The sequence below is a fragment of the Ictalurus punctatus genome, chromosome 12 (genome assembly GCF_001660625.3).
Source record: "Ictalurus punctatus breed USDA103 chromosome 12, Coco_2.0, whole genome shotgun sequence".
In the NCBI taxonomy this organism is placed as follows: Eukaryota; Metazoa; Chordata; class Actinopteri; order Siluriformes; family Ictaluridae; genus Ictalurus; species Ictalurus punctatus.
Window position 1 is genome coordinate 521012 of NC_030427.2, and position 13701 is coordinate 534712.

The 13701-nt window shown below is 41.4% G+C and overlaps 1 long non-coding RNA gene across 2 annotated transcripts; it reads left to right on the forward strand.

The window, feature by feature from the left end:
• The first annotated feature begins 924 nt into the window (after nt 1-924).
• On the forward strand, nt 925-6315 carry LOC128634142 (uncharacterized). Of its 2 annotated transcripts, none has more exons than XR_008397385.1 (3): nt 925-1082; nt 2769-2961; nt 3609-6315. It is a non-coding gene; the product is annotated as an uncharacterized LOC128634142 (long non-coding RNA). The 2 variants fall into 2 exon arrangements; XR_008397384.1 differs by having other exon boundaries at nt 928-1082; nt 4008-6315.
• Nucleotides 6316-13701: the final 7386 nt, after the last annotated feature.

A 13701-nucleotide genomic window follows, 5' to 3' on the forward strand; every position in this document is an offset into this window, starting at 1 on the left:
TGCAAGTCTTCCCAAATCTTCATCCAGTGACTTGAACTTATTCACCCACATGTCTGAGGCCTTCAGGTCAGCAGCTTGTAGCTCAGGATCTCTGACGGAGACACCGGGGGCTGTAACTCAGGTCGGCCTGTCCACTGCACACTCGTGTGAATGGGTGATTAACTTAAAAAGACGAGTGCGCTCACGAAATTCTCCAAAGCGCGCTTTGAATGACTGCAGGAGATTAGATGTGAAGCCCGCTAGCTGCTGAAGATCAAGATGTTGAGCAGGGTCACTTGCTGTGCATGCATCTTTAAACTCTCCCAGTTTTTCAAAGTGTAGTAAACGACCTGTTTCAATGTCGGCGATGAAGAGTTCTAGCTTGTTTTCAAATGCAAACACTGCTTGTTGAAGGGATAAGACTGTATTTCCAACGCCTTGCATTTTCACCGTTTCATCGATGCAATTTTATCATTGCATATTAGACACACTGCAGAAGCTGCTCTCTCCACAAAGGCGAATTCCTCTGTCCATTCCTGCTGAAAAGTACGATACTCATCTTTTTTTTTCTTTTAGTCATCTTCTTCGATAAAAGGGTTTCTGCAATTAGCTAGCTGACTACTTGATTAAAAGGAGGGAAGTTTACTTCCTGACCTCACAACGACCCGTGTGCGTTACGCATTATCCAATAAAAATTTGGAGTTGTCCCGGAGGACAGCTGTGATTGGCAACCATGAACATGAGCGGTAGGAAATGAATGGATTGAAATACATGAGAATGTTTTATATTTTTAACGTTATTATTTTTTTTTTAATTAAAGATTTGTCTGCGAGCCAGATGCAGCCATCAAAAGAGCCACATCTGGCTCGCGAGCCATAGGTTCCCGACCCCTGCTCTAAACAGTAAAACGAAATCCGAAAGTCGGGTTATGGCGGAGTGTAGTTTTTTTTGACTGCACTAATAGTTCATAAACACCACACAGGAAGTAGGAAAAGAACTACATTTCCCATCTGCCCTGGCTGTCACAGGCTAATAGCACCAGCTGCTTTCCATTGCCCTAAGGAGTGATTCTACTGCGGCAACGAGACCAAATACAACGAAAGGTAAGTTATTATTATAATTTTTTTTTGCAGTTTGTAATTTTATTTCCCTGCTTTAAGACTTTATTTATAATTGAATCACAATATTAAAGTAATTGTTATGCTAGCGGACTTTACTAGCCAGAGTTAGCACACACTTTAACCAATCTAGCACATTAGTAAGTACAATAAGTTAATAAAATGAAGTTAATATATTAAATAGACTTTGGTGGTTGTCATGTGAATATTTAGTGTTAAAGCGACTTCTGTAACTAGCTTCACCATGTAACGGATAGTTCGGTTATAAATAGCAGAGTCAGGCTTCCTAAATAGTTATCGATCTGAGCGCTGGATTGAGTTTAAAGCCTCTGAAATCGAGGACAGGGTGGACAGTAGTCTGGACCGAGCCCAGCTCATTAGTTCCAGTTATTAGTTTGTTATGAATCTGTAAAGCGCTGGGCGGTGGTGTGATGTGCTTCGATGTTGTAACTACAGCGCGCTCCTTTTATTCTGCGTCTCTAAACACCGCAGCTGAGCTGTGATCTGTGTGTAGAACAGGTTCTCACTCAGCACAGTTATTAGCAAGCACGGATATGGTTATTTTCTTACTCAGAACATCACTAGGGACTGAAAATCTCAATATATTAACATTTTCTTTAGAGGTAAAATGGCACGAAGGTGGAAGAAGAATAATTATAACTAGACCAGTACATTTCCTGAAGAAAATGTGAGCGGTGCTTGCCGTGGTGGAATTGGGACAGGGCGCCAATACATTCAAGAGCCGCCCACGTAGGGTGCCAATACTTTCGAGAGCCGGACAGATAGGGTGCCAATACTTCTGAGAGCTGAACAGATCGTGTGCCAATACATTTTCGAGCTGAACGTGTACGGAGGCAAAACTTTTAGAGCTTTCTCTTTAGAGGGCCAATACTTTCGAAACTCAATGCAAGTCTATGGGAAATTTTCTGACTTTGAGCTTCCGTACCGGGAATTCCAGCATTCCGATTGCTTCCAAAAGTCATAGCACACATCTCCTCAATAAGCCGATCGATTTGGCACATCACCCGTCGATCTCTGAAAAACGGCGCGGGACTAGTTACGAGCTGAAAAAAAAGTGGAAGAAGGATAATAATTATAACTAGACCGGTACATTTCCTGAAGAAAATGTGAATGGTGCTTGCGTTGGCGAAACAGGGACAGGTGCCAATACTTCCGAGAGCCGACGGCGTAGGGCGCCAATACTTTCGAGAGCCGGACAGATATGGCACCAGCACTGTTAGAGCCTGCCGGGTAGTGCGCCAATACTTTTTAGAGCCGACCTTCAAGGGCTCCAGTACTTTTGAGAGCTGGCCATGCGGGGTGCCAATACTTTTGAGCGCCGGCCGGAGAGTAATAATAATTATAATATTATTATTATTATTATTATTATTATTAAGTATGCAAGGGAACAATATTAGTGCTTTTGAAAGCACCACTAATTAAATGATCCATAGAATTAACCTGCATAAAAAATGACGATGTCTGCATAGTTTTTCTTCAAAGTGTACTTTCATTGTACTTGAAAATTGAGGTATAAAGTATTTGTCCACTTAAACATTTACATCTGACCGTTAACAATAAAAATTCTGTGCAGAGCTATCATATTTGTAGAATTTGATGTTGAATATTCGGTCACTGAATACTTCTCTCTTTCTCTCGTTGTGTATTGAGTATTGATGCTGCAAAAGAAGACGGATCTTTTGGTAGGCTGGTTAATGATGACCACAAGCACCCAAATGGCAGAATGCAGAAGACTGAAGTGGATGGAAGCCCACATCTTGGTCTGTTTGCTTTAACAGACTTTAAAGAAGGTGATGAAATTACCTACAATTACGGAGGAGGAGACTGGCCTTGGCGTAGCAAGGTATGCAGGGTATCTCCCTCTCTGTTTTCACAATTTAAAAATTATTAAAAGATAAACATTGTCTTATCCGGCAGTGTTGCGATTCATTTTTGTTGCACAACTAATTTTGTGCTTGTGCATTAACAATAAAATTAGACATTATTGTTCATCTGATCTGCTTCAGGTATTTTACTGCCACGTTTAAGCATGAACTACAAAACGTGTGTGTCTGAATGCACCGTAATTATCCCAAAGTCTTCCAAAGTATCCCATATCTAACCCTGAAATCATAAACTTAATTCCTATAGTGAAATAATTATTGTTTTTGTCGTATTGAACAGCATGTTTGCTTTCTGTTATATAATCTTGTCTGTTAATAGTTACCATACGGAGTCCCCACAAAGCATCTTTTATTCAGGTGTGTGTGATGGAGTCTTGTGATAGCTGAATAGATATGTGAATTTAGAACAGTGTCCCCATAGGTCACTTAAACCTGAACTGTGTTATTACTGTGAATTCATTCTGAATGCATCATAATTATCCCAAAGTCTTCCAAAGTATCCCATATCTAACCCTGAAATCATAAACTTAATTCCTATAGTGAAATAATTATTGTTTTTGTCGTATTGAACAGCATGTTTGCTTTCTGTTGCATATTCCTCTTTTAGATTTTCCAAATGTCTATTAAATATGCAGATTATGGAGGGGGACACTGCTGAGAGCAATGGCCAGGAGAAACAGCAGCCATCACAGTCTACACCTTTTCTGGATCATAAATATCAGAATTGTGTAGTTTGCTGGCACTTTTAATCCTGCCTTTCAATCACACCTCTCCATAATTTCCAACATAAGCATCCCCTGGGACTTACTAGGTTCCCTACTGTATCTTCTCCAAGAAAACTGAGTACTCCTAGTTACTATTTGGTACATATGCACAAACTGCAGTCAGAGTTTTCATTCTTGAGACGTGAAATCTAAGTTCCAGTCTGTAAGTTGCCAGACAATAATTTCTGTCGGGTGTAAGGGTGTGTGTTTGCTATGTAACTAATGTTTATTCTTACATTTAGGTAAAACATCTACTCTGAAAAAGAGGAAGGCTCGGGAAGGAAATGAGGTCCATGCAGTGGAGAGACATATGAAGACCTTCATCATGTCATGTCGTGTCCCAGGGAAGTTGGTCTGTGAAAACTGCATTAGATCTGAGTCTTTATATCTTAAAGATAGAGACTGGCAAAGTGTCAAATTCTACGTCTATAACTGCACTGTAGCTTACAAAAGAGATATAAACAAAGATTAAATAACACTTTGATAGTAACACTTTACATCTATATTACAGATACTGTACATCATAACATCTGTAGTAATGCTTTAATAATAAGTTACATTACATCTCTAGCCTTTTACTTTGTAATGAAACACTCAGCATTTACTTCATAATAAACTAATCAGGAACAAATCAGGCATTTAAAATATCCATTAGAATCTTTACCTACACCGTTATATTGAATTAGATCAAATTGGTTTGGGCCGCCTTCTTCCAGTGGGTCCTTATGCAGGTGACTGACAAGTTCATGAGTAAGCCTATTGGGCAATAAAAGCTTCCGTGTGCTACCCATTTACATGTTTAGGCTGCCTGGAATCAAAATTAGCTACCTGAACATACATTATTAAGTTGTTACTGTCACTTTTTAGCTTAGTCAGTTAAGTGGATATAGAATAAAGAAAAAAAATTATGTTTATGACATTTGGTTGTGTGTCTGTGTTTGGCTAGTATCTTTATTTTTCTCAATATGTTTAACTTTGAGCTGGCTATATGTAGTAAGCACAAGTGTTATGTCAAACTTAAATGAGTCCAAGTTCATTCATGGCACATGTGAGCTTAGTAGTTGTGCACTTTAATGGGCAAATATTTGTTGTCTTTTACAGTAAAGAAGCTCAAGACTCAAGTTGTCTTTATAATGTTGAATAGACAGGGTTTTTTCATCTTACTGACAATTTTTCACTTGATTAGAGATCCAGACCAATAAACAAATCCTTCATGCAGCTAAAATATCAAAAGGATGAGTTTCTTTGTCATTTTGACTTGCCAAAATGACTGGGGATAGTGTTAATTTGTGATGCATGCCTGTGATAAATAAGTGAGGTTCAGTACAGCAAGCACCTCTACTTTCTATTCCACAAAAAATTGTATACTTTGGAGCAGGAAATGAAATGCTTCTTAGAATTATAGCCTCAAAACTAATAATAGCACTGGTAACACCTTCCTTAACAAGTTCCTAGGTTTCTCAAAAGGTTCCTCTGTTGGAAATAGAAAGCTCCAAAGAAATGTAGTCTGTTATCTATTACGTGCAGATATTGAAATTTGTGTAAGAGAGCTTTTTGATAACCAAACTTTCACTGATTGCATATTTCACAAATAAGGCTAAGAGTCCTTAGTATAAACAATTAAGAACAACTGTTCAATATAATTTCATGAGAAGCTTAAACCTTCAAATAGAGAAAATACACATCATATCTGCTTTACAGACAGCCCTCTAAATTGGACATACTTAGTTTGTAATTTTGTATAAATAATTAGAGTTAAATTGACAACTTTGTTTTTTAAAACCATGTCCCCTTGTTGAACTACCTGATCTGTGTGTATGCAGATTAACTATGTAGTGATGTCCCCTCTACAACATGAAAACCAGTTAATTTTCTGTGTATGAAAATTAGCTATCTAGTGATGTCCCCACTACAACATGAAAACCAGTTAATTTGCTGTGCATGCAAATTAGGTCCCCATTAATGATGAGTTCTTGTTATGTCCACATTAGGTGTGAAAAAACCAAGCACAGAAATTTTGAGATTTAAATCCAGAATTTGAGATGATATGTGTTCTCAGGCTTAAATTATACATGCCTGACTTTTTTCACATCTGTAGGACCTCAGGAAAGTGGTGTCCCCACAATACATGGGTGGGACTACTGACCCCAGAATGTTATAATTACAAGAATGTCTGTGTGTGTGTGTGTGTGTGTGTGTGTGTGTGTGTGTGTGTGTGTGTGTGTGTGTGTGTGTGTTAAAGGTACAGGAGCAGTCTGGCTGTGCAGCTACAGTAAATGTTAATAATAATAATAATAATAATAGGACGTTATTTAAAAGCTCATACAGCTGATGTGATTTTTATTTAGTAGTTAATTTAACATGCTATGCTAACATGTAAACAATAAGATAATATTACCTGACGTACATTTTACACTCAATATTGTCTGTTTCTGTTCTATTTCACCAACAAAAATATTTCCAAACAAAGCCACAGCAGGTCCTGCTCCTTTTTCCTCCTAATTCCCTCATTTCTCCACGTTGGGATTAATAAAGTATTATCGTATCTCATCTTTTGTTCAAATGGGAGATTTCTTATTTATTTTATTTATTTTGTTTATTTTTAAATAGGAGACTTTTTAATACTTTTATTAAAAAATGGCTTCATGTTTCAATTATAATGAAGCATTTGTTCAAACAAAAATGTTTTCAGTCCTTTAAGGATCATTGTAACTGATGATGTTATTATTATTATTAATAATAATAATAATAATAATAATAATAATAATAATGCTGATGTGCTGTCATGTCCTCTGATTTCTGTGTGAGACAAACGCACTCATATTTCTGTTACATGGGAAACTTTAGGGTTAGGGTGCATACATACTCTGGTTTAAAAAAACAGCAGGAGATTGAGCACCAGTGACTTGACACCTACAGCTGACAAAGCTGCAAGCAAGGGTCATACCTGCGCAAGAAAACCCCGCTGGATTTAGAGTCCGACGCCTCAAAGTGATTTAAGGAAACACTAGGCTATTCTACTGGAGCGGACGGACGTGTTTGTCCGTGTTCGACCCTTCTTCAACAACAACTTTGCAGTCTCGTATATATTCTCAGGTTTCCGCACGTGGACGCCCTCTTCAGTACGTTCACTTCAGTCAAGTAATTAGAGCCTTTACTAGTTTACATGAACACATTCGGACGACTTACCTTATGTCAAAGCATTTTTCTAGGATAAAACACAAGCGTGTTTGATGAATGCCAAGGTGCTTTCTTGCTCATCTGAATAGAGTTCCCTCTGCATTACGACGCAGTTTCATAACAGGCTTCAAGTTGGGCAGGTGAAACCCCAGTGTAGTTCAAGTCCAGTGCCCTTTTCTCTCTGCAGTCGCCAAGATAGTGCACACGAGTTAGTTGACACAGACCGCTGACATGCCTTGAGCAGGCTTCAAGTTGCGTAGGGGAGACCCCAGTGCATTCCAAGTCCAGTGCCATTTTCTCTTGGCCATCAGTGGAAGGGAGCATGAGACAAGACTTAAGTGCATTTCCTTGGTTCATTTATGTTCTGATGGTTTATGTTTTGATCGTTTCAATGTGCCAACCTTCTTTACCAGCCGTAATCACGATGGAGAATGAGACAAGGCTTAAGAGTGACTCCAAGGCTCATTTACGTTTTGATCGCGCATGGTTGCAAGTCTCCAAAGTGTCATGTGTCTTTTCAAATGGCTTCATGTTTCAATTATAATGAAGCATTTGTTCAAACAAAAATGTTTTCAGTCCTTTAAGGATCATTGTAACTGATGTTGTTGTTATTATTATTATTATTATTATTATTATTTTTAATAATAATAATAATCATAATAATGCTAATGCTAATGCTGATGTGGTGTCCTGTCCTCTGATTTGTGTGTGTGAGAGAAACACACTCACATTTCTGTTACATGGTAAAGAGTAAGTGTGTTATGGCTGTGTGTGTGTTTGAGGTCAGTGTTCTGATACTTCATCATTTCTCTTCCAGTCTGCGTGTGTGTAAACTGACAGAGGAAAGCTGTAGAGTTCTGTCCTCAGTTCTCAGATCAAACTCCTCCAGACTGAGAGAATTGAACCTGAGTCACAATAACCTGCAGGATTCAGGAGTGAAGCTGCTCTCTGCTGGACTGGAGAATCCACACTGTACACTGGAGATACTGAGGTACACACACACACACACACACACACACTGTACACTGGAGACACTGAGGTACACACACACACACACTCACAAACACACATATAGTTTCCATCTGTGGTGATTGTAATTGTAGTGATGTACAGTGCATCCAGAAAGTATTCACAGCGCTTCACTTTTTCCACATTTTGTTATGTTACAGACCTTGGAGTGATTATTGACTCCAGCCTATCATTTGATGCTCATGTAGATAATATTACTAGGATAGCCTTCTTTCATCTCAGAAATATTGACTATATAATGACTGCATCGTACTCCAAAAAAGTTGGGACAGTTGACTGTTTACCGCTGTGTAACATCACCTTTTCTTTTAATAACACTTAAGTGTTTGGGTGCTGAGTGAAGACACCAGTTGGTTAAGCTTAGCAAGGAGAATTTCCCCCCATTCATCCATTATTCATTTCTTTAGCCGTGCTACTGTACGAGGCCTTCAGTGCCTTATTTTGAGCTTTATAATGCGCCACACATTGGAGGCAGGTCAGGACTGCAGGCAGGTCATGCTAGCACCAGCACTCTCTTCTTACACAACCATGCGTTTGTGGTTTGGTGTTGTCCTGCTCTGGATGGCAGCATGTGTAGCTCCAAAATGTGTACATATCTTTCTGCATTAATGATGCCCTCACAGATGTGTTACCCATACCATGGACACTGACACGCCCCCATACCATGGACACTGACACGCCCCCATACCATGGACACTGACACACCCCCATACCATGGACACTGACACGCCCCCATACCATGGACACTGACACACCCCCATACCATGGACACTGACACGCCCCATGCCATGGACACTGACACGCCCCCATACCATGGACACTGACACGCCCCATTCCATGGACACTGACACGCCCCCATTCCATGGACACTGACACGCCCCCATTCCATGGACACTGACACGCCCCCATTCCATGGACACTGACACGCCCCTATACCATGGACACTGACACGCCCCATACCATGGACAGTGACACGCCCCTATACCATGGGCACTGACACACCCCCATACCAACTGACACGCCCCCATACCATGGTCACTGACATGCCCCCATACTAACTGACACGCCCCCATACCATGGACACTGACACGCCCCCATACCATGGACACTGACACGCCCCCATTCCATGGACACTGACACGCCCCCATACCAAGGACACTGACACGCCCCTATACCATGGACACTGACACGCCCCTATACCATGGACACTGACACGCCCCTATACCATGGACACTGACATGCCCCTATACCATGGGCACTGGCACGCCCCTATACCATGGACACTGACACACCCCCATACCAACTGACACGCCCCCATACCATGGTCACTGACACGCCCCCATACCAACTGACACGCCCCCATACCATGGACACTGACACGCCCCCATTCCATGGACAATGACACGCCCCTATACCATGGACAGTGACACGCCTCATACCATGGACAGTGACACGCCCCTATACCATGGGCACTGGCACGCCCCTATACCATGGGCACTGGCACGCCCCCATTCCATGGACACTGACACGCCCCTATACCATGGACAGTGACACGCCCCTATACCATGGACAGTGACACGCCCCTATACCATGGACAGTGACACGCCCCTATACTATGGACAGTGACACGCCCCTATACCATGGACAGTGACACGCCCCTATACCATGGACAGTGACACGCCCCTATACCATGGACAGTGACACGCCCCTATACCATGGGCACTGGCACGCCCCCATACCAACTGACACGCCCCCATACCATGGACACTGACACGCCCCCATACCAACTGACACACCCCCATTCCATGGGCACTGACACGCCCCATTCCATGGGCACTGACACGCCCCCATACCATGGACACTGACACACCCCCATACCATGGACACTGACACGCCCCCATACCAACTGACACACCCCCATACCACGGACACTGACACGCCCCCATACCACGGACACTGACACGCCCCCATACCACGGACACTGACACGCCCCCATACCACGGACACTGACACGCCCCCATACCACGGACACTGACACGCCCCCATACCACGGACACTGACACGCCCCCATACCACGGACACTGACACGCCCCCATACCACGGACACTGACACGCCCCCATACCACGGACACTGACACGCCCACATACCACGGACACTGACACGCCCACATACCATGGACACTGACACGCCCACATACCATGACAGACGCTAGCTTTTGGATCTGACTCTGATCACAGCTTGGATGGTCCTTTTCCTCTTTGGCTCGGAGAACACGACGGTTGTTTTTCCAAAAACTATTTAAAATGTCGACTCATCAGACCACAAAACAAGATTCCAATGTGCTACTGTCCATCTTAGATAAGACCGAGCCCAGAGAAGTGGTCGGAGCTTCGGGACAATGTATGGCCTCTGCTTTACATAGTAAAGCCTTAACTTGCATCTGTGGATGCAGCGGCGAATGCTGTCGACTGACTAAGGTTTACCAAAGTATTCCCGAGCCCATGTCAGGATCTTCATTACAGACTCATGACGGTTTTTAAGACAGTGACATCTGAGGGAGCGGAGATCACGCGCATTCAATTCAATTCAATTTTATTTGTATAGCGCTTTTTACAATAGACATTGTCTCAAAGCAGCTTTACAGAAATATCAACAGCGTATACAGATATTAAAGGTGTGAATTTATCCCAACTGAGCAAGCCACTGAGTGGCGACGGTGGCAAGGAAAAACTCCCTAAGATGTTTTAAGAGGAAGAAACCTTGAGCGGAACCCGACTCAGAAGGGAACCCATCCTCATCTGGCTAACAACAGTTAGTGTGAAAAAGTTCATTATGGATTTATATGAAGTCTGTATGGCGTTAGGAGCAGCCGTAGTCCCAGCAGTCTCGAATTAGAGAAGATTTGAGCTCCATCCAGAGGCAGAAAGGATCTGGATCTCTAGTATCTCCATAAATTTGTGTGGGGCTCGGCGAAAGGAGAGAGGGAGAAAAAAGATTATTATGACTGCGAAGTAGTAGAACAGAATCTAGTCAGGGTAGGCTTGAGTAAACAAATACGTTTTAAGCCTAGACTGAAACACTGAGACTGTGTCTGAGTCCCGAACACTAATAGGAAGACTGTTCCATAACTGTGGGGCTCTATAAGAGAAAGCTCTTCCCCCTGCTGTAGCCTTCACTATTCGAGGTACCGTCAGATAGCCTGCATCTTTTGATCTAAATAGGCGTGGCGGATCAAAGAAAACCAAAAGGTCGATTAGATATTGTGGCGCGAGACCATTTAGTGCTTTATAGGTTAATAAAAGTATTTTATAATTAATGCGAGATTTTACTGGGAGCCAATGCAGTATTGATAATATCGGTGTGATATGGTCGTATCTTCTGGTTCTAGTTAGGACTCTAGCAGCTGCATTCTGGACTAACTGGAGCTTATTTATATTCCTACTGGGACATCCAGACAGTAAGGCATTACAGTAATCTAATCTAGAGGTGACGAATGCATGAACTAGTATTTCCGCATCATGTAGTGACAATATGTTTCTTATTTTAGAAATATTTCTGAGATGAAAGAAGGCTATCCTAGTAATATTATCTATATGAGCATCAAATGACAGGCTGGAGTCAATAATCACTCCAAGGTCTTTAACTGCTGTACATGATGAAACAGAAAGACCATCCAGAGTAACCATGTGATCAGAAAGCTTACTTCTAGCTACACGTGGGCCTAATAAAAGTATTTCTGTTTTATCAGAATTAAGTAGAAGGAAGTTAATTAACATCCAATGTCTAATGTCCTTTACACAATCCTCAACTTTACTAAGCTTCTGTCTGTCCTCTGGCTTCGCTGAAACATACAGCTGTGTATCATCAGCATAACAGTGGAAGCTAATTCCATGTTTACGAATAATTTGACCTAGGGGTAGCATATATAAAGTAAAGAGCAGTGGGCCTAAAACAGAACCCTGTGGAACTCCAAAAGTAACCTCAGTACGCATGGAGAATTCACCATTTACATCTACGAACTGATAACGATCGGTCAGATAAGACCTGAGCCAGGAGAGGACTTTTCCCTTAATACCAACAACATTTTCTAATCTATCAAGTAGAATAGTGTGATCTATAGTATCAAAAGCTGCACTAAGGTCGAGTAACACAGGCAGCGAGACACAACCCTGATCGTAGGTCAGTAGAAGGTCATTTACTACTTTAACTAACGCTGTCTCTGTGCTATGATGAGGTCTAAATCCTGACTGATACATTCCATGAATGTTATTCCTATCTAAGTACGAGCATAACTGCTTTGCTACAACCTTTTCTAAAATCTTAGAGATGAAGGGGAGATTTGATATTGGTCCATAGCTGGACAATTGAGACGGGTCAAGATCAGGTTTTTTAATCAAGGGTTTAATAACTGCTAGAAGTGGTTCAGAAGTGGTTTTATGCCTCGCCCTTTACGCACCGAGATTTGACCGGATTCCTTGAATCTTTTAATTATATTGTGCACTGTAGAAGGTGAAATGACCAAAATCCTACCGATTTGTCTTTGGGGAATGTTCTTCTCAAAGTGCTGGATTATTTGCTGACATATCTGTTGGCAGATTGGCGAGCCTCGACCCGTCCTTACTCTTGAAGGACTCCGCCTTTTTTGAAGACTCCTTATATATATATGATTAGACGATAATTAGACCTCACCTGTTTCACATCGCCGCCTTCTTTCAACTCGTCACATCGCTATTAATCCTAAATGACCCCTGTCCCAACTTTTTTGGAACGTGTTGCAGCATCAATTTCAAAATGAATGTTCATCTTCCAGAAACTTTGCAGTTGATTAGGTAAAACATCAAATACCTCGTCTTTATGTTTTTTGTTTAAATACAAGTCAATGTACATTTACAAATGACTCCTCATTGTTTTATTAGCATTTTCCAGACTGTCCCAACTTTTTCGGTATTGGGGTTGTCTAATGCCATGTTGGCTCGAATTTAGCCTATTACCCAAAAACATTTAAAACTTAACTTAGAAGCCAATACTCACATCTACCTCTGAGCCCAGTTGGAGATAGAAAAAAGACACCAGCCGTGAGTGAGAAGAAGCAAGGGTCCAGCTTTGTTTCATTCCACCACACGAGATCCACACCGATGAGAATTCTCAAAAGTGATCCCAATACCCTGAGCTTAAGCTCCAGTATTTATACTGTATTTACACACTAGATAACCCATAGGTTTCCAGAAAAGGCCTATTTCACTTACCCATAGAACTGAAACCAGGGGTTTTAATTTACACATAAAATCAGAACTCAGGCATTTCCAACAACCCAGGAAACAAAAACCCAGAGTTTCTAGTTACCTAGGTTCTCAAAAACCAGGATTCTCATTTACCTAGGTTCTCAAAAACCAGGATTCCCATTTACCTAGGTTCTCAAAAACCAGGATTCTCATTTCCCTAGGTTAAAAAAATGACGTAAGCAAGACGACTAAACAACCGGGAGGGACCTTGGTCTTATCGTTATCTCGAGGGGGGGCAGCCACCCTTATAACTGGCTTTCTTCATGGTTCTCTAAAAATTAAGGCTTTCCTTGCGAGACGAGAATCTTCACCATCTGAATCATGAGTAAGTTATATTTTCCTTTTTTTTTCCTGTATTTCTCGTTTATAATTTATTTTCATATTTGCACTATATTTCTTAGTTTATATATATTTATACTACTTGAAAAGCGGTTTACTGTACTT